The sequence below is a fragment of the Lynx canadensis genome, chromosome B1 (genome assembly GCF_007474595.2).
Source record: "Lynx canadensis isolate LIC74 chromosome B1, mLynCan4.pri.v2, whole genome shotgun sequence".
In the NCBI taxonomy this organism is placed as follows: domain Eukaryota; kingdom Metazoa; phylum Chordata; class Mammalia; order Carnivora; family Felidae; genus Lynx; species Lynx canadensis.
Window position 1 is genome coordinate 59,991,315 of NC_044306.2, and position 21,331 is coordinate 60,012,645.

At 37.6% G+C, this 21,331-nt stretch overlaps 1 protein-coding gene across 2 annotated transcripts in view; it reads right to left on the reverse strand.

Annotated features, from left to right (window-relative positions):
* Positions 1–21,331, reverse strand: part of PALLD (palladin, cytoskeletal associated protein) — a 408,346-nt gene that overhangs the window by 347,154 nt on the left and 39,861 nt on the right. The gene's annotated exons all lie outside the window — the stretch shown is intronic.

Consider the following 21,331-nt stretch of genomic DNA (forward strand, 5'->3'; position numbering starts at 1 on the left):
CCTTTTGCTGTAGCTTTTATGATACAAATTTCACCATATTGAGTTGTTGCAGTGTTGGTAACACTGTTAGTAAGGATTTTCCCACTAACTACTAGTGACTTGAAGCACGAGAGACACTGAATAAGGCACTGGAGAAAGTGAAAAGTGGGCAAGCGTTCCTTGCCAATCAGGAATTACAAGAAGTGACATTTTCTTTCTTTTTTTAAGAAAAAAAATTTTTAACATTCATTCATTTTTGAGAGAGACAGAAACAGAGTACGAGCGGGGGAGGAGCAGAGAGAGGAGACAGAATGGAGAGCAGGCTCCAGGCTCTGAGCTGTCAGCACAGAATCCCACACGGGGCGCGAACTCACGAACCACGAGATCATGACCTGAGCCTAAGTCAGACACTTAACCGACTGAGCCACCCAGGTGCCCCACGACATTTTCTATACAAGGGAAAGTCACAAAAATAAAGCAAGGAACAAGAATGACCTAATAACAGGTTTTCAAATATCAGATATTTTATAAAGAATGCTGACTTGATATTTCCCATCCCCATAAAATGTTGTTCATCTGCAAGTTGAAGGGTGTCTTGCATTTAACAAGGTTTTAGTGACAATACACTGTGTTCCAAGTGCTGTGCTGAGCACCGAGGGGGCAGAACAGACACGGTCTGTGCTGTCATGGGCACTCATATGCAGACAAGTTCAAAGGATAATCTTAAAAATCACCCTTGTCATAAATACCAGAAGGAGAAATACACTCAACAGAGATTCTTCCCAGAATTTAGGGTTGTCTGATTTAGCAAATAAAAATACAGGATGCCCCACCTTACCCAGAAGACCTCCCCATTGAATGATAGTGGGGGGTGGGGCGGGAGGCAGGAGGGGAGGGCATTGGAGACAAAGGGAAATGCATATTCCAAGGCATCCAGTTGGGGAAGCAGTTTTGTGCATATAGAAATCTAAGTTAAATAGAAGAAGAAAAAATAAAAAAAAAAAAACTCCAAAAACAAAGCCAGGCCAACTGGAAAGAGTTGGGTAAACATACCTGGTTATAGTTTTTAAAAGGATAGATTCAGGGTGCGCCTGGTTGGCTCAGTCAGTTAAGCATGTGACTTTGGCTCAGATCATGATCTCACAGTTCGTGGGTTCGAGCCCCTCATTGGGCTCTGTGCTGACAGCTCAGAGCCTGGAGCCTGCTTCGGATTCTGTGTCTCCCTCTCTCTCTCCACCCCACCCCTGCTTGTGCTCTGTCTCTGTCTTTCAAAAATGAATAAATATTAAAAAAAAAATTGTTTTAAAAAGAGGTTAGAGTGGGAGAGAGCCAAAGCATAAGAGACTGTTAAAAACTGAGAACAAACTGAGGGTTGATGGGGGGTGGGAGGGAGGGGAGGGTGGGTGATGGGTATTGAGGAGGGCACCTTTTGGGATGAGCACTGGGTGTTGTATGGAAACCAATTTGTCAATAAATTTCATATATATATATAAAAAAATAAAAAAATAAATAAATAAAATAAAACGTTAAAAAAATTGTTTTAAGGATAAATTAAGAAACATCACACAGAAACTTGGTTTTATTCACCCTAGTCCTCCTTTCCTGATCCAAGGGTGCTGTTGTGGGCAGACATAGTCATCTGTCTTTACTCCCAGCCCAAGTGTATAGATATTCTCTCCAGTAATCTTGTTTTCCTCAATCCCTTGACTGCAAGTATGTTGCTTGTTACTTTGTCTGAACATTTTACATTTTAAATATTTTTCAATTGTTGTTATCCCCTGCATTAATGACTCTCAAGAGGCATTACCTTCTTCTGGAGTTAGCGCCCTCCCTTTGCCTTAGCTTTATCCGTCCCTACCTTTTGTGGAGTTTTAAAAGAGCCCTGGTGAAGCTCTCTCTTTGTAGACTGACTTACCCTCCTCACAGTCTCCTCAGGTCCCTTCACGGATGTGGTTCCCCCTTCTATCACATAGGAGGGCAGTAAAGGATAGACTCAGTCTGGTTTCAATTCCAAACTCCTTGCTTCCTGTCTGGGTAAAGGTTGGCCACTTACCTAATATCTCTGAGACTCAGTTTTCACATCCTTAAAATGGACCAATGATACCAAAGTCTTACCTCATGAGAATGTGTGGCTTTGATAATTCGATACAACATGCGTGGTTGTTAGCTTGATTCCTAACACATATTAAATACCTAATGATGATTAGCTGTAAAATTTTTCTCCAGATTTCCACAGCTTCCTTACTGCAGAGGTGTTGTGATTTTGTTCCGGCTAGGATAGTGTGCGCCATTGGGTTTCCAAACAGGAAAATTTAGCTCATAAACCGGATGGATTTTTACTGGCCAGCTAGTATTCAGAGCTCACATACCAACCTAATGGATGGTTTTGGACAGCCCATGGGTTTGAGGGATTCATTGTTTTGCAGTATTAAGCTTCCTTAAACACGTAACCTTGCCCTTGTCCACGCTTACGTCTACCTGCCTCTGTTCTAACAACTTAAAAAACCAAACAAACCAACTTCTCCCATCTGTCCCACTTGAAAAGGAAGCTCATGGGAGCTCAATGTTAGCTGGAAATTGGATGGAAATGTTACTGCGTACCTCACCTTCCAAATCGTTATCACAATATTAAAATCATACGTTTGTAGCAGGGGTCATAGAAACCCTACTAGTTAATTCCACTTCATTTGTCCTTGGCTTCCTACCGTTAATCAGCTCACTATTTGCAGAAAGCTGTTTGAAGTCCATGATTCACATCACCTGTTTCTCAGCAAGTTACAAACTGTAGCTCACAACTTCCTGATCCAATTAAAAGAAAACAAGGCAGTAAAAAACAAAACAAAATCACTTTTTATTATGAACTGCTGTCAAAGGACTTTGAAAGTCTTAATAGATTTATCTTCACTTTTACTTTTATCCTCATGCATATCTCCTTCAGCAGAGTAGGTAAAGAATTAGTCATGGTTCCTATTTTTGAAGCTTTACTGTGTTTCTCTTAATAACTAATATACAAAGTACTCAAGAATTTTACTACATGCACATGTAACATTGTGACTCCTGAGTTTCTAGTTATGAGATACACTCATGGAATCCTTCCTCTGAATGAGGTCATAGTTCTTAAGCAAGGTAAAAAACAAAAAAAACAAAAAAAAACAAAAAAAAAAAACCACGTAGTCAACAGCTTCCTAATTTGGGCCTTGAGTTTCTTTAATTTACTGAAGTGATTGACAGAACACCTGAGCAAACAATTCACAAAGAGAAGAATCAAATGACTGATGAAAAATTTTTAATGTAATTAATATTCAAAGAATGAAAATAAAAACAGATTTGTGTTTTGTCTGCCAAATTATTAGAGTTTGAGAGAATAGATTATCCAATTCAGGCAAAAAGGCAGTGATTAGGCTTTCTTTCGTACAGGCCAGCGTGAGAATACGTTTGAATAACCTTTTGGAAAACAGCTTTTGCAACAAGTACAAAAATTTGAGGCACAAAAATGTGTCATGTGTTACAAAGACACAAATTATAGTGCATAGATAACGCCACACCTTTGTTCCTGGACTTACAAAATGTAAAACTTCCCGCAGCATTTGAGAACTTTGTAAGAGATACATACCAGTGTTGGCAAATTCTCCACTAATTCAAAGTTGCACATTAGCACTCATAGCAAGATGTATAGTTAGAAGCCATTTTTTCCCCTACAAGATAATGGTGGCACGTAGGTGAAAGGTTACAGTTCAATGAAAGAACATAATTTGGAACAGAATATCAAACCAAAGAACAAATCTGAACTGATAATTGAAGAATTCATGACATGTGTCCTTAAGCTAACTAAACACCGACATCTTCCTATAAACGAGAATGATTTCTTGTAGAGCAAAAGTTTGACTTTGAGAGCCCAGTGTGATTTGTAAAGTTACAAAAGAGTATACCCACATGGTGAATGATGAATGTAAACTCAGAAGTCCAGGTGAATGTCTGGCAGAGGGGGACTCTTCTAGTGCCTCTATAGAAACTCATAAATAATCTCAAGCTTGATGTCCAGCCTGGTTCTAGGGACTTACTGTGTTTTGTCATTTTGCCAAAGAGGCCAATTTTGCTTCAGTTCTACATTTGGTTTTCCCTGTGAATCTTGCAAGGTTTTACTCTATTTTATCCCAGAAGAACATAGAATACAATAGCTGAAATATTGTAGGCTTTGGGGAGGGAGTTCAGATGACTTGGATATGGTAACTCTCCCCACCGGATGGTGTGATTAAAGTCCTGTGTGTTTTACTTTATTTTCATGTTCTATTCTGATGAAGATTTTGTGGTTTCATACTGTCTCAGAAAAAGGAAATTCATCCTTTTAAAAATGACCATAATCTCTGAGGACCTCTTCTTTCCCTTTTATTATCTAAGCCCTTTTCCCACTCCCTCTGGAATCCTAGGCTCACATTCATCCTAGGCATTTAATAATATGTCTTTATACCAGGGAAATGGTACTGTGTTTTGAAAGAAACAAACTTGAATTTTAATCTCCAATGATTTATATTCTCTATGGCTAATGGGTAAGTTATTTAATTACTCAGACTTATTTTCTCTATTCATGAAATGATTACACAAGGATGTTGGGAGGAATAAATGTACGGAAGTGTTTTATAAATAATATAATTCGACATAAGTGGATTATCATCAGCATCATCAACTTCATTTAGGGGATAGAATTTCATTGCCCTGCCAAATGCCTCTATAAAATAAGATATTTAAAATTCTCTTGGTTTTCTGAGGGTTAGAGAGCTCTTTTCTAAATTCCAAGTCTCATTTTTTTTCCTTGAACGAATGGCCACAGATGTCTAATAGTTACCTTCTCTAAAATTGAATAACCATTTGATGGATATCTTGGTTTTGCATCTCTCACCAGAATATTGAAATAAATTGTGGGATATATTTTTCCCTAGAAACAGGATACTCGCTGTTTTTGGGGGAAATAGTTGGGTGAATAAAGTGGAGGGATTGGTTTGGGTTAAGAACAGCAAGATTCTGCGCTACTAGATGTTTGAAAAATCTATAGGAATAAAAGGTGGAAAAGATCAATTAATCAAATAATTGATTTTAATAATATGTGGCTTGCCTAACTGACATTATCATATCAAACAAGTGAGCATTTAAAAATATAAACTGTTAGTTCGAGTCTGTGTTTTGAGACTATACAAACACTTACACAGAGACATCTGACTTAAAAAAATTGTTTTGAACACCCACCAGCATGAACATCTGTTTTCCATTGACTGTCCTTATGCTCTTGGTTTAGATGCTCTAACACTGATTTTTTTTTTTGAGGTGTGACATTGCAATCGCTTGATAATTTTAATCATTACAGTAATATCTTTGTGAAGGAGGAAAATTCATGACTCAAGAAGCACACTACATGGCAGTTTAATTAAACAGATGGTAGGTAATAGTCATGTAGTTTAAATCATCAAGTGGGTATTTTTTCTGGGATATTTTCTCAAGCTTTAATAAATAGTAAGTTTCCTTTTACTTACTACGTTCCCCAAATTATATTTAAATAATTAACTCCAATAATAAAACTAGTCAAGGTAATAATTTTAAAGAAGCTTTAAAAGAAACCAACATGTAAGACCGTGTTTTATAAGAATTTTATTATATCTTTATTGTCTCACATCATAGGACTTACATCCAGAGAGCTTCCAACTTAAACTTTTGCTAGGGCTTTATCACCTATGCAGTGATTCTCAATTGGGACCTCACATTAGATTTCCCCGCTGATGCCCAGGCCCCATACCAGATCATTTCAATCAGAATTTCTGGGGATGGGAATCTCACATCACTATTTTATTTGTCTCTTCTGATACTCAGCCTCAAGGAATCTCTTTAGATCAAACTAATCACTAGGTGGGAAGAACTTAGTTTCCAAAAATCATCTCAAATGGTCATTGCTTTTCTTCTTATACATCAAAAAAAAAAAAAAAGCAAAAAACAAAACTCAAAAAGTGTAAAGATAATTTAGAAGCAATAAGATCTGCTGAGAGCATTAGTTTTTCCCTGTTTATTTTTTTCCTGAGTCTGAAGGAAATGATCCCTTTTCCCTTTTTTTTTTAAATCTGATAAGAGCAGAGAAACAACCTTTTACCTCTTTAAGTCAGAGCAATAATAGTAAACATTAGCTCCTAGTTGCTCAACTCTCTCCTCTTTCATCTTTCAGAATTTCTTATCCTTGGCTTGAGCTAGGACACTTGTGTCTTGCTAATTTTTGCATATCAAACACCTGGTGCATTTGGTCTGGTATATAGAAGGCGCTTAAGAAGCAAAAACTGGATAATTGTGTGTATCAAGCATTCACCTAGAAGAAGATTTTTTTAATTTTACTTATTTATTTTAAGTAATCTCTACACCCAATGTGGAGCTTGAACTCATGAGCCCAAGATCAAGAGTCGCATGTTCTTCTGACTGGGCCAGCCAGGCACCCCTGAAAGGAGATATTTATAGGTATCCCAGAGGGCTTTATATTCTTCATAGCTGTATTGGCAGTGTAATCTTTTTTACAGAATACAGGGATGATATGCATGTTAAGAATACATACATTTACATGACAATTATTTTAATTGAAAAAGCTGATTTTGCAAGTATGTGTGTATATTTTTGTGCACACCCACACATATCACTTGATTTTCATAATAATCTGAGGCAAATTTGCCAGAGATTGGTTGTCCTATGTTACAAGTGGGTAAATTGAGGTTCAGAAAGGTTAGGTACTAGCCCAGTGTATGCAACACCCAGCTAGCGGTAAATAGGGGTCGACAATCTAGGGCTTGAGATTCATATTCCCTTTCTTTTCCCACAACACCTTATAACCCCTTGCAGGGTGAAGGCATATGGATCAAATCTGCAGCTGACTCAAGGGATGATAGAATCAGAACTCTAAAATATTTCAACAGGTTAGAATGCTGGCCAAGAAAACCCAAAAGATGAAATTTAATAGGGAAAAATATAAGGTCCTAAGTTTAGATTATAAAAGAAAATTCTCAAGTGCAGATTTGGGAGGGGAAGAGGGGCCCTAGCTTGTTCATGTGAAAAAAATCTATGATTATGAGATAAGTACATTGTGGACTAAAATGCACGGTGCAAAGTTACGTTGCTTTGATAGCATTGTCAAAAATATAGTATGGTCTGTGAATGAGAAGAGTCCCACGTTCCCATGTTCTTATCCATGTTGGAAATAAACCACTTAGAATTTTGTAGTCATTTTAGCCACCATATTTTTAAAAAAGCTTATTTATTTTGAAAAAGAGAGACAGGGAGAGAGGTAGAGAGGTAGAGAGAGAGAGTTCCAAGCAAGCTCTGTGCTGTCAGCACAGAGCCCCATGCCGGGCTCCAACTCACAAACCATGAGATCATGACCTGAGCCGAAATCAAGAATCTGATGACTGAGCCACCCAGGAGCCCCTTAGCCACCACATTTTAAACAAAACAGTGACAAACTGATGTTTGTTTGGAGGAAGGTGACCACTGTCACCCACACATTAGCTGACATCCTCAACATGTAGATCATCCTGGACCACCTCCTTCCAGTCCAGGATTCATGGGCAGTTTAATGGCCTTAAGAAACATTTATGAATTCACAGGGGCTTAAATTCTCTTGTAACTTCTGATTCTAAGTTCCTGATTCTTTAAATATAAATAACAGTATTTTTTCTGTACTACCCTTACTCTATTCTTCATGAACCCAGCCAGATCAGGGTTGGTTTTTTTTTTTTTTTTTTTTTTTTTTTTTTTTTTTTCACTTCCACAGAATTCCACTCACACAAGGCTTTTAGGGGCTAAGAGATTTGCTGGTAATTAGGGGAGAAAAGGCAGGTTTAAGGAGCAGGAACAATAAAAATTTTAAATTGAAAAACAAACATTCCCTTTGTTAAAAGTCCTTTTCTTTCATTTTTTTCTTCTTTCTTTCTTTCTTTCTTTCTTTCTTTCTTTCTTTCTTTCTTTCTTTCTTTTTCATCCTGCTTCTGGAAATTTCTTAACATCTGCTGATATGGTCTCAGCACTCTGATCTTACTGACTGCTCTCACTCCATTTCATTTTTGTTCTTCACTCACTTCCTCTCAGATTTCCTACAGGAATTCCATGTTTCTCAGATTACTGCATACACCAATTCACTTCTTGTCATTTCTTACTCTTAAATTCAGTTGTAGCCAACCTATACATATACAAAGAAGGCTAAGATGCTGAGTTAAACAAAAGGGCCACTCCACGATTTCTTCCCTACCAGAAGCCCTCCTTTCTAGAATAGAATTGTGCATTTAACTAGCGTTTTATCTGTCTGTTAAATCAAGTAAATGAAGGGTTTGAAAATGGCAGCTTCCTAGCACATATTTTAACTAATTTAAAATAATTAACTCATTTAAAATTGCTGAGGGCTCATTCTACCTTCCCCATCATAATTTATATGAATAGAAACTATTCTTCTTTTTGACCAGAGATAATGCATGTTATATAAACTCAGTTGCTTTGTCATTACAAAAAAAATACTGTTGGTTATGACAATATCAACATTAGGTTAGGAAAAGAATAGTGTAGTAACTGTACAAATGGAATGGATCTAGGACAGAGAAGTCAATGACATTTGGAATAGAGATCATGTGGTATTTGCCTTGTTATAGAAATGAATCAAAGGATTGTTTCCAGTGTTCAGGCAGTAAAAATAGAAAGGTTATATAGATAAGGCAATTATTTTAAATATATATATATTTCAAATACATGTGAATACATGAATATATCTATACATAATACATGTGTACACCAAATTCATTCATTTACCTTCCACAATTTTAATGAGTAAACAGAACTAGAATAATCTCTTCCTTCATGGACCCTGCTTTCTCTCTAAAGATGGTGGATTTTTTCCTGAAGATACTAACATACCTGGTGAGAACTAAACGTTTGTGAGACTTTAGCAATGAAATATGACCTGCAAATGTAGTATTTGTTAAGACTACTTGAAAGATTAGAGGAAACCAATGGTGTCTGTAAGGCAGGGCAACTTTTCCTCGGCTCAGATGGGTGTGGGAAGGCACCCTTCAAACAATGACTCAGTCTCTTGGGACAGAGTATAATAAGTACCATATACAATGACTAATAAAATTGAGGCTTTAGATCATCTCATCTACCTCGTTATGTTGGTGGTAATGCTTGTTCCTTATAACAGCAGCAAAGGCAGAGTAAGAAAACTTCCTGAAATCATGTTTTCTACATTAAACTAGACATCCCATTTAGTAGCACATCTTGCCCAGCCCAACCACAGCCCCTGGACATTGGAGGCAACACTATGTGGAGAAGGAAGACATAAAAAAGAAGAATGAAGATGATTTACATAGCACATACTGTGAATCAGATACTGTCCTAAACAGTTTTCGTCTATTAACTCATGTATTCCTCTCCACAATATTATCACCTGTAGAGGCCACTTTTAGGCAATGGACTTGAGCAATGGAAACCTGAGTAAGGTAAAGGGGCCACAGTGACCACTGGCTGAATGCAAACAGGCCCATCAAGCGACCCACCTCAAAATATCCATTAGCAGTAGCTCACCAATAGGCTACTTACAGCCGGCACTTACAGCCCGCTACTTACGGGTGCCAAAAAAGGAAAATTCCATACATTCCCATACCTCTTCACCTTCCCCCCTTTACTACAGCCCTCCTCACCACCGCCTTTTGGCAGGTGGTCTCTCCTTTGCTGTCCTGGCCGCTGCTCCCTTGCAGCGTGTTCAATAAACTTTTATCTCTTTTGTTCTGCCTTCAGTAAATTCTTTCACTGCCCAAGCCACGACCTCCACCCAAGCAAGTCACAACGCATCCTATCCGTAGTTCAAATGAGGAAAATGAGGCGCACACAGACAAATGATTTTCCAATGTCCCATGGCTAGTAAATGGTGGAGCTGGGAATTGAGTTCTAGCTGACAGGTTTCAGGGATGTACTTTTAACTACTATGTTATTCTTTCATTTAGAAGTAGTCGACGTAGTACCAGCTCACAAGGATCTAAGCTTGATTTCAGTAGAAGTGGCACAAGGTCTTAGCATAACTCAAGACAGTGTATGAATATGTGATATGGAAATGGTAGAAACAAGTGGTCTGAGGAAAAAGGTGAAGCAAGGCGGGCTGGTGGAGAAGCTTACTGGAAATGGTCCTTGCTCTCCATCCTGAAGAAGGAAGCATGAAGCTGCATTTCAGCCATCTGATTTGGTGAATGTGTTCAGGATGCACTAAAGGCATTTATTTACCTCCCCTTATGCAGTGTACAAAGTGTGCTTTTGTTTTATTATTTCATTAAAGTAAAATTTTAATTAAAATAAAAATTTGAAATTTCACTTGATATGCAAAAGAACTCGCAGAGGCATTATCTCTGTGTTTTCCAGATGAGAAAAAAAATGGCATCCCTTTGTCCCCAGAAGTACCAAGGTTGTGGCCTGATTCTGGGCCAGGCCACATCCTCGGCGGGGGGGTGGACCATGGTGCAAGTTGGGAGACTGTTATATAAGTCCAGACTTTTCTAAGAATGTGAAAGATTCTCACCCAAGGTTGCTGTCTGCCTCAGTTTTTCTGATATAAGATAAATCAAAAGAATTAACTTTAGAGTCACAGGTTTAATTCCTTTATTTTTAGAAACTGCTGGGTTGTGTTTGATGCCGAGTGTCAAGGTCGGTAAAAGACTAGCTTCCCAGGCGAGACCACTTAACAAACTGCTTCAGAATTCTGTGCCACTAAAAACCTGCCACATAGTAATTAATCGAGGAAGGGCAGTTTTATTAGGGTAAAAACACACACGACAGGGTCAGATTGTTGGGCTGGAATCCTGGCCTTATCTCTCACTACCTGTGTGGTGTTGGACACATTACTTACCCTCTCTGTGCCTTAGTTTTCTCATTTGTAAAATGTGGACAATTACCGTGTAATTTTAAAGGTGTGTGTGTGTGTGTGTGTGTGTGTGCGCTTAATGATGCTATGAGCTTAAGAATTTGAGCATATAGTAATGTTAAAGGTGTGTTAAGTGTTATATCCAACCCCACCTTCCCCCTTCTTCCCGCAACTAAAATGTCAGTTCCAGGAGCAGAAATTTTTGTGTGTTTTGTTCACACTGTATTCCAGGCCCCTTGAGCAGTGTCTATACTTAGCAGTTGCTCAGTAAATATCTGTTGATTGGGAGGGTCCCTTTTCAACATTTTTTGCAGGAAATGAATTGGGTAAACAATTTACTTAAAAAAAACTGTATCTAGTATCAAACGTGAAGAAAGGAGGAAACTAAATAAAAATCCAATTCCTAGATGTTTTTAGTTCACAATAAAATTTATATCACAATTAAGACAATGAAGAGAGGACATTTTTCTATGATAGGAATCTGAATTTTGTTGTTGGAAATGTTGTCATCTGAACAATTCACCTACGAGAGAAAAGCAAAAATAAAGAAAAAAGCAAAAACCTAAGTAACAGACAAATGGACAAAGAAGGAATGCAGTTGCCTCCCTGACTATTTATTCCCGTCTTAAGTCCTGCAGAATAAGAAATGAACTACTCAGTTCATTGACTCCTAACAGTGAGTCAACATATTTGCATAAACACTGCAGTGTGTTTGTACCACATTTTCCATTGTTTTCTTTCAAGTATAAATTTCGTTGAAATGAACTGTATTCATTAGTGGGAGACTTTGCAATCAACTTTGTCCCTAGGGAATTCTGAGACCTAACTGCCGTCTCCAAGATCAGTCAGCAATTTAGAGTACATCTATGGTCCTTTCACAAAAATGTAATGGGAGATGAAGGCTGAAGTGGGGAGGAAAGAAATGCCAAAGAAAAACTCCAGAGCCTTGTGGTTAATTCAATAATGTTATGGTGCAAAATGACCCTTTATCATTCCAGCAGCAAGTGATTTTCTCTTCCAACCTGCTGGAAATTTTCCGTTCAGGGAGAGGGATCAGAGAGACAGGAGAATGTGCGATGCCCACAATGTTTCTTGGCCAGGAAGGAATTTATCATCTTTTTTTTTTTAATTGATTTATTTTGAGAGAGAGAAAGAGAGAGAGAGAGAGAGTGAGTGAGCATGAGTGGGAGAGGGGCAAACAGGGAGACAGAGAATCCCTCTGTGTTGTCAGTGTAGAGCTCAACATGGAACTCAAACCCACGACTGTGAGATCATGACTGGAGCCTAAATCGAGAGTTGGATGCTTAACCAATTGAGCCACCCAGGTATCCCTGTTTATCATCTTTCAATACTACTGAGTCATTACAAGGTAAGACAAGAAGACAGAGAATGAAGAATGCGAAAACAAACACAAAAATACTTCTACTTGTTTTAGTTAAAAATGCGTATACTAAGTAAAAACTGAAACTCATTTTAACTTCAGCTTGAACTCAGGCTCTTGGCTAACTGAAATAAAATTGTCATCATTTGACACGGCCCTTCACTCTCACAGCCTGTTTCAGGATGAAAACATCATTAGGGCAATCTTGAAGCATATGAAGAGGGTGGGGTGCTTTCTGCAGTTTTGTGTTTCAGAAGCAGAGGAGGAAGCCTGGAGAAAGACAAAATTACTGTAACAGACACAAATCAAACTTAATCACCCACTCATATAATGTGAAAGCCTTTCTGATCTTTTAAGCTTGCCTGTAATTTATCTTTGGAGTCTCTGCCTGTGAAAGTGAAAAGTTGAGAAGGAACCTGATAGAAGACCCTATTAAGCTCAGTAACTGTGGAAAGCCTTCATGGAAACCAGCGAAAGCATCTGCTAAAGAGAAAATCATAAAGGCTCATGTTCCCAGACAAAGACTGGAATGACCCGGTCATATTACGGTGTCACAATTAATGTTCTTTTTAAGCTTCAGGTGCCTTTAAGGTTCTTGAAGTCCAACATGGTTTCCTTCATAAAAAGTATGACAAAGCTGAGTATATGCAGCTGTGTTTTAGTTCACAAGAATCAACAGGGAATCAACAAAGATGACAAAGGTAATTTGGAGCCCTTAGATGATGAGACTGAGTGCGGCATTTCACACAAATTAACTGTGAAAAGAAATTATAAGAGGCCTTTATGGAAACCTTAGGTTTCCCAATGAATCCTGATTTTTAAAATTTTATGTATGTATGTAATCTCCACACCATACATAGGGCTCGAACTCATGACCCAGAGATCAAGAGTCTCATGCTCTACAACGGAGCCAGCCAGGTGCCCCCAATGAATACTAATTAAACTGGAACAGTGAAATAACTTGACCTGGGGTCTGACGACTAAGATTTGAACTCAGTTTTCTCATTTTCTACCTGACAAACTGTGGGAAAGTTACTTCATTTCTCTAAACCTCAGTTTTCCTCATTTGTAAAATGGGATAGCACAGTTGTGAGAATTAAATGAAATAGGTATAAAAACCCATCCTCTATTTCGTAGGTACTCCATATGTTTAAAAAGACAAACCCCAAATTATAATTCTGGAAACTAGCTTTATCACACATTATGAATTTATCTACATCTGTGAAATGTCTGTTTTTTTTTTTAATAGTCCATAAGATGACTCCTTTTTGTGGGGACAGAGGGAGGGCTAAACTCTGAACAATATGAGCATGAAGCCATAGCATCCCAAACTTGGGAGATTGTTGTGAAGACAGATTCTCTTTTTTGTTTACCTTTTCACTTGAAAGGAAAGGGCTTTAAAACATGTTACTGTATTCCAGATAGAAAAAAAGGAGTGGATTGTTAATGTAGAATAATTAATTGACTGGTTCTCTACTTCCAGTTATGAGGCACATTTCATAACTATATACAGTATCAATATATTCACTCCCATTTTTCCCAACTCATAGTTTTTTTTTCTTTATCTTATTTAATACCCTACTTGCTTAAGTAAATACTTCAATAAGTATTTATGTACTATGTCTATATAGTAGGGCAATTCAAATAAAAACACAGCTTATTTTGGTATTGTCACTCTTGTGTGTTAAAACAGGGAAAGGATCCAAGAATATAAAATATCTCACATAAAGTTTCTTGAATGGTTATTCTCACTTTAAGAGAGAGAAGTCCAATTTATGACTATAGTAACAGGTTCAACATGAATGTGGCAACAGATATAAATTATGTCGAACTGGTTTTAAAGAAAATAAACTGTTCCTTCCCATGAACCTTCACCCATTTGAAGCTTTTGAAATATTTAGATAAAATTTTCTCTCTCATTTTCATCTGCCTTTGTAGTCTGACTTTGAGCCAGGACTTGAAGCAGACATACTGGGCTCTTGCGAAAAAGCTTGTTCCCACAAGATTGCCAGCCAAATTTTGCAGACTCAAGATGTTTGGAGAGTTTGAATAATCATCACAATTTTTGGACGTCTATCTGAGGTAAACATAAATGCCAAACCTTGAGGGTCTCACTATTAGTGTAAGTATGATTCAGTATGAGGTATTTCTGTCCTTGGCTGGTTGATAGAAGATAATTATAAGGTTCCTTAATTGAAATTTAATTAGAAATACAAAGTGATACATGTTAGTTTGTAAAATATCACAGTGAAACAATTTGCTCCAGTATACCAGATAAACAGGAAACAAATGAACACATTCTTAGAACTAAGTGACCCTCCAATCTTTGGAAAGATTTTATAATTGATTGATCGATTGACTAAAACATTTGTTTGTCATCACAAGTAACACTTTAAAGGGCTATAGTTGTTTTACATTCTCCCTCTAAACAACATAACAATATTCCCAAAGGCATATCCTTTTAAGAAATGTGTCTGTAGTAAAGGCAATTTGTAAATGCTAAAGTCGAGGAAATTTTTTTCAATGGTAAATATTTTAAAAGGTAATACAAGGGAGGTAATAGTGGGAAAGGGACTAAGAGGGGTGGCTTCATGTCTTCAAGGCCAAGAGTGCTTTATCCTGACTGGGATAAAAGTTAAGAGAGTTTGTGGCAGTGAGAAAAAGAGCCTTCTCTAACATGTCATTTCCTTTCATTTTTTTTTTTTGGCTGAAAGGGCAAAGGGAATCCATTTGGGCTAAAGAAGGGCTGATGTGAGGCATCAGAAGTCAGGGGTCTTCTATGAAAGTCCTGCGCAGGAGAGAATCATATGTCTGAGGTAATTCAATTATTAAAGCTAACAGTCGAAGGAAGAGGAGCGGGAAGCTTCTAGCCTTAAGAAAAGGTTCAGGATACTTCTATGTAACTCTCCTTTCTATTAAGAGAAGTAAAGGGTGATTAACAAGTTAAAATTTAAGTGAAGCCTCTAACTGACACCTTGGTGCTTAGAGTTCTTTAAATCTTGTAAATTACACACCACGCTGCTTATGTGATTATTTATTCGATAAAGTAGTAGTTGTATTTTTATGTAGAAAGAATATGAGCCTGGATTGTGTGCTGAATTCCTGCTTTTGCTTAGTTACCTCCTGTAAGACTAATTTTTGGACTTTTGCCATTCACGTGTTCACCTTCTTTTGTTTTAAGAATAATGACTAAAAAGCTTTGACTTTACTTTATAGATTTTTGTTATGGATCTCAAAAGGGGAGATTATAAACTTGAAGAGGTAACTATAATTCACTTTGCCTAAACTTGCTGAGTTTCTCAATAGAAGAGCAATTGGTATTCAGATGGGTTAATTCTCATTGTGCTGTAGCCAGTATTGCAAGATGTGCAACATCCCATCTCATTAAATGCTATAAACGTTTCCCACCCACTGTGGTAATGTGCAGGGTAATAACACCGTACATTTCCAACTGGTCCTTGAAGAGTAGTATATGCATAGCACTCCAGTACCTGCCCCCACCCCCCACTCCAATCTCCCTGCCACAACCACATAAAAACCACTGGCAGAGGATTTGTAGGTTTAGTTCTTCGAATCTCAATTATTGTAGAAAATTAATGAGCAGCTCTGATAGTAAAGGAAAGACCCAATTAAGAATCAAAAAATTCAGGGGTGCCAGGGTGGCTTAGTAGGCTAAACATCTGACTCTTGATTTCGGCTCAGGTCATGATCTCACGTCATGAGACGGAGCCCCAAGTTGGGATCTGCACTGGGGGAGGAGCCTGCATAAGATTCTCTCTCTCCCTTAACCCCTCCTCTGCTTGTGTATACACACACATGCATGTATGCACGCCCTCTCTCTCTAAAAAAAAAAAAAAAAAAAAAAAGAATCAAGAAATCTAGATTCTAGTTTTAATACTGAATCTGTTGGAAAATCTTTGAATTCCTTGAATGTCAGTTTGCCTATCTATTAAATGGTAATCAACTTCCCTATTTAATAAATTCTTATGAAAATTAAGAGATCTTATGTACACTAAAACACTTGTAAAAATATTAAAATCTAGAGGTGCCTGGCTGTCTCAGTTGATAGACCATATGACTCTTGATCTCAGGTTGTGAGTTCGAGCCTCACATTGGTATCGAGATTACTTAATAAAATCTTAAAAAAGTATAGGGGCAGCTGGGTGGCTCAGTCGGTTAAGTGTCCACCTTCAGCTCAGGTCATGATCTCATGGTTTGTGGGTTCGAGCCCCTCATCGGGCTCTGTGCTGACAGCTAGCTCAGAGCCTGGAGCCTGCTTCAGAATCTGTCTTTCCCTCTCTCTGCCCCTCCCCTGCTCTGTCTCTGTCTCTGTCTCTCTCTGTCTCTCAAAAATAAAGAAAACATAAAAAAATTAATAAAAAATTATAAAAATCTATATAAGTAAGTATTACGAATAATCCTCAGCAGTCATCTTTGGGTAATGTAATAAATGATAATCAACTTACATGAAGAACATGTTATGTTTTAGACATTGTTCTAGGGACTGTAGAGGATTGAAAGAAGAGTAACTCATGAGTCCTGTGTTTATCTCTTGTACTGCAGAAGGGAAGATAGAATGTATTCGCGGTAATAAACAATGAGAGCCAGATATGTGATGTTAGCAATATGTACTAGAAAGGTTTAGAAATATACTATATGTTAACTAACTTGGGTTTAAGTAAGAAAAAAAAAAGAAAGTTTTAGAAGAGAAAACATATTCAGTGAAAGAGGTAAAAAGTTGAAAATTGTGAAGGAACCACTTCCCTTATTACAACAATGGAGATACATGGTTCTCTTTCATCATAATACACATTAGGAAAGTATCAATATTCTCCATATGGATATTTGTATAGGTAATAGATCTTGGGGATATAAATGACTAAAACTTTCTTCTGTGGGAAATACTATCAGATAACTAATTTGCACTAATAAGACAGAGAAGGAATGGTTGAAGAGAGCAAACATATTAGTCTCAAACACATAGGGCAACAGATAAAATATCCTCTGACTGATTTTCAGACCATCTTGTTGCTCTTGGTGTCCTTGTATTCTCTGTCCTTCCTCTGGCTCTGGTCTTGCCCCTATTGGCTTTGGTCTCTGTGCCCTGGAATCAGTCCTTGCTTCTCCTTGGACTTGGCACTCATAGATATGTAGTTTGACCTCAGCTTGGAACCCTGGAAACCCATCCCTAAGGGGCTGATTCTTTGACTGTAGGTTTCCTTTTGAAATCTAGTATGCACCCTGGAAAGAGATTTTCTACCCTTGTTTGCTAAGATGTTAGAAGCCTCTCAGCAAAAAGACATACCCATGTTAGAAAAACCCAATGAAGCGTTCAATATACCCTCCAAGATTATTTGACTATTCAAATATTTATTAACCTAAAATTTCTCAATGACATTATCAGTTGCCAAAACTTGCATTTCTACTCTTCCTTCTTTATCTTTTGATGTAACAAACACTTCCCCTCTTTGTTGAAAATGACCTTCTTTAGCTGTGACATTGAACTCTCCAGATTCTTCTTTGTTTCTGAACACTCATTCTCAGGTAGCACTGGCTTTTTTTTCTCTCAGCTACCCTGAGTGCAGGGCTTCCCACAAGTTTCTGTCATCAGTTTTTGTCTCTCTTGTTTACATATCCCATGGCCCAGCTATCGCCACACCTGAAATTCCTCCCTAGCTCCAGCCTCCATTTCAGACCATGGGCAAGACCTTTTATATGAATGCCCTACCTATAGTTCACACTCAAAATAAATGTACGATCAACTTTTCCCTAATATCCAGTATAAATCTCTTCCTCCTCTGTCTTTCCTAACTGGATGGCATTTAGTCGTTCCGACTAAGAATTTGAAGAATCATCTTCATTTCTTTCTCCTTTATTCTTAACTGACCAAATCATCAAAAATATCTTCAAAATGCTCCTTGAGTCTGGCCTCTGATTTTTATTGCTGTAGCCTTTTCTCCCTCAGTTTCTTGCTGGAAACTACTGTAACAACAGTCTAATTGAGTTAACAGCCTCTAGTCTCTTTCCCTGGCAATTAATTTTATTCACTGCTACAGAGTTACTATTTTCTTCTAAATTAATTTAATTATGAAAGTCATAAAAGACCATTCTAAAAATTAAAACAACAGCAGGGTAGAGAGGTAAAAGTGAGTCCTCCTCTCTCCTTCCCTCAACTCCCATAGGTTTGATGTATATTCTTCCAGACCTCATTCTAAAACATACACACTCAAATAGGATTTGCATTATTGCCCTCAAGGGTTCAGTACTTCTGGTGAAATGTCAGGTGTTAGACAGATTCTCCATTTTGAGTAACCTATTTTGATTCTTTAGAAGCTTTTAGAATTTTCTCTTTCATCTTGAGAGTTCATCAGGAGCCCTGTAAGTCTTTTAACCTATATTCTACCCAATGCTTCCTTCATGTGTCTTTCAACCCAAAAATGCCTGTATTTCTTCAGCTAAGACTAATTTTCTTCTATTGTTTCCTTCAGTAAATTATTTCCCCTCCATTATTTCTTTCTCTTAATGGGAATTCTATTGGGTGGATCTTGGCCTCATGAATGTCCTTCCAGTCTCTACCCTTTTCCTTATATTTGTCATTTCTTTTTCTTTGTGATCTGCATTCTAAGAAACATCATAGCTTTCTTTCCATATAATTAGTCCTTTCGTTTGATTTTTCAGACTATCCATCGAAATTTTTATTTTTTACATTCTATTTTATGCATTTATATATGTATGTATTTAAAGATTTTATTTTGGGGGCGCCTGGGTGGCTCAGTCGGTTGGGCATCCTACTTCAGCTCAGGTCATGATCTCTCAGTCCGTGAGTTCGAGCCCCGTGTCGGCTCTGTGCTGACAGCTCAGAGCCTGGAGCCTGTTTCAGATTCTGTGTCTCCCTCTCTCTGACCTTCCCGCATTCATGCTCTGTCTCTCCCTGTCTCAAAAATGAATAAACATTAAAAAAAATTAAAAAAAAATAAATAAAGATTTTATTTTTAAGTAATCTCTACACCCAACAGGGGGCTCGAACTTACATTCCCAAGGTAAAGAGTCACATGCTCTACCTACTGAGGCAGCCAAGCACCCCTTTGCCATTCTACTTTAAATTTCACTGTCTTATTCTTTTTTCTTTTGCCAAAATAAACACATTTTTACTTTATCAGAACTATGTCTTCCTACTGTTAATTAGAAGTAAAAAAATATATATCTTTTTTTAAATTTTTCTTTAAATGCCTTTGCTTCCTCTTGAGATTAGCCCTATTTGTTCATCTTTATGAAAAGAGAAGGAAAGTTCTTTCATGCTATTTATTTCCCTGTAATACCTGGTGATTCTCGGTGGTTAGATAATACTTATGAATAAAGCACTAGGATGACTGGTGTAAGTAATGTGCTGTGTTTCCTTTGAGTAGTAAAGATCTTATTGCCTTGCAGGTTCTTTGTAATAAGAGTAAGGCTTATGAATGGGAAGATTCCCCTGTAAGACACCCTACCCTTACCCTCAAATTGCCAAGTCGGGAGAGGATTTACTCCGGTGCGAGAGTACTTTTCTGTTACACATGTCTTCAGTAGGGTAGCTGTTTCTGTTGACCTGATGGCCAGCACCAGGTTTATATCTGCCTTGTATCTGCACTGTATGAGCATTTCTATCAGCATTTATAATTTTCCTGGTAGGTGTTTTTTCAGTATGGCCCAGAGTTTTGGTTCACTTAAAAGCCTCATATCTTGAGTTTCTTAGGCCAAGTTCATTGGAAATGAGACAGAACATATGTGATATGTGGCATCACCTATTGTCACACCAAGTCATTCCCTCCTTCTAACCTTGTAGCTCTGCTCCAGACAGCCTTGGCACTTTATCATTCCCCCTGCTTTAAGATGAATTACATCCATACCTGGGACATTTTCTCCAAATATTTGGAGACAGCCTTTAGTCTGTATAATTTGTTCAAGCAAAATAATCATAAGGATCTGACCGTTGATTTTGGATTTATCATAATCAGCTTAAAAATTATATGTAGTCTTTTGAAGCGATGTATTTTGTTACTCCAAAACAGTCTTATTACCCAATATTCTAACGAACGGTAGAAAAAGAAAAAAATCATCACATAGTCCCACAGTTATACATGTTCATTTCTATCTATGTATAGATTTATAAATTTCTCTTCTATAAGCAATAGCTAATAACATAATGTGTTATTTTCCTTTGCCTTGAATTAGGAGTATGTGATAAGAGAGAGAAAACTTTTTAAATATGGTTTATAGTTTGTACAAGAATTTCTCCCAGGGAGAGAATTCTCTGTTGAAAATATCTAGGGGCCAGATGATGCCAAGACTTCTGAGGAGGACAACATTGCCCTGACTAGTAGAGGAAAAACAATTTGGAGCTTCTGCTGCAATGCAGAAGGGAAGAGAAAGTTGAGAAGTAGAGAGGATTAGGGAGAGAAGTGACAGCGAGATGGGGAGAGGAGAGGGCTATGTGTTGAAATCTCACAACGGCATGGTGGTCATTAGTGGCTATCGGTGAACATGGATGTCTTAAAATGGCACAGAGCTCCCCAGATGATCTGCCCTTTTAGCTCACTTATATATATTGTGGATATTCCTGTGATCTCTCACCTGCCTTCTTTGACACCATTTTCTGTGAAGGTTATTAAGCTAGATAATGTGAATGAAAGCATTTTAAACATGGAACTTAAAGAGATTCTGAATTTTCACATCTGAGTCTACTTAGTGTCTCACAGAAGCAGCATGTACAGAAACAGTAGCCCAGTTGGTGAGGAAGGAAATGGAAGAAATCTAGGGTACATTTTAAACTTTCACAAAACATAAACTCAGCAAGAGTAGGAGACAGTTGTATTTGTGTCTTGAGAGGCAGAAACTTCCAATTACATTTATATGCATTGTCTATCTCCCTCCCCCAATTCTAGGTTTACTGAAGTGATGGACCAAACTGTTGTGGTACCTTCTGACACCTGACAGAACTTTACCCTCAGGGAGTGTTCTATAAATGTTCATCACATGAACAATATATTTCAAATTCATGCAATAGACGTTCAATAACA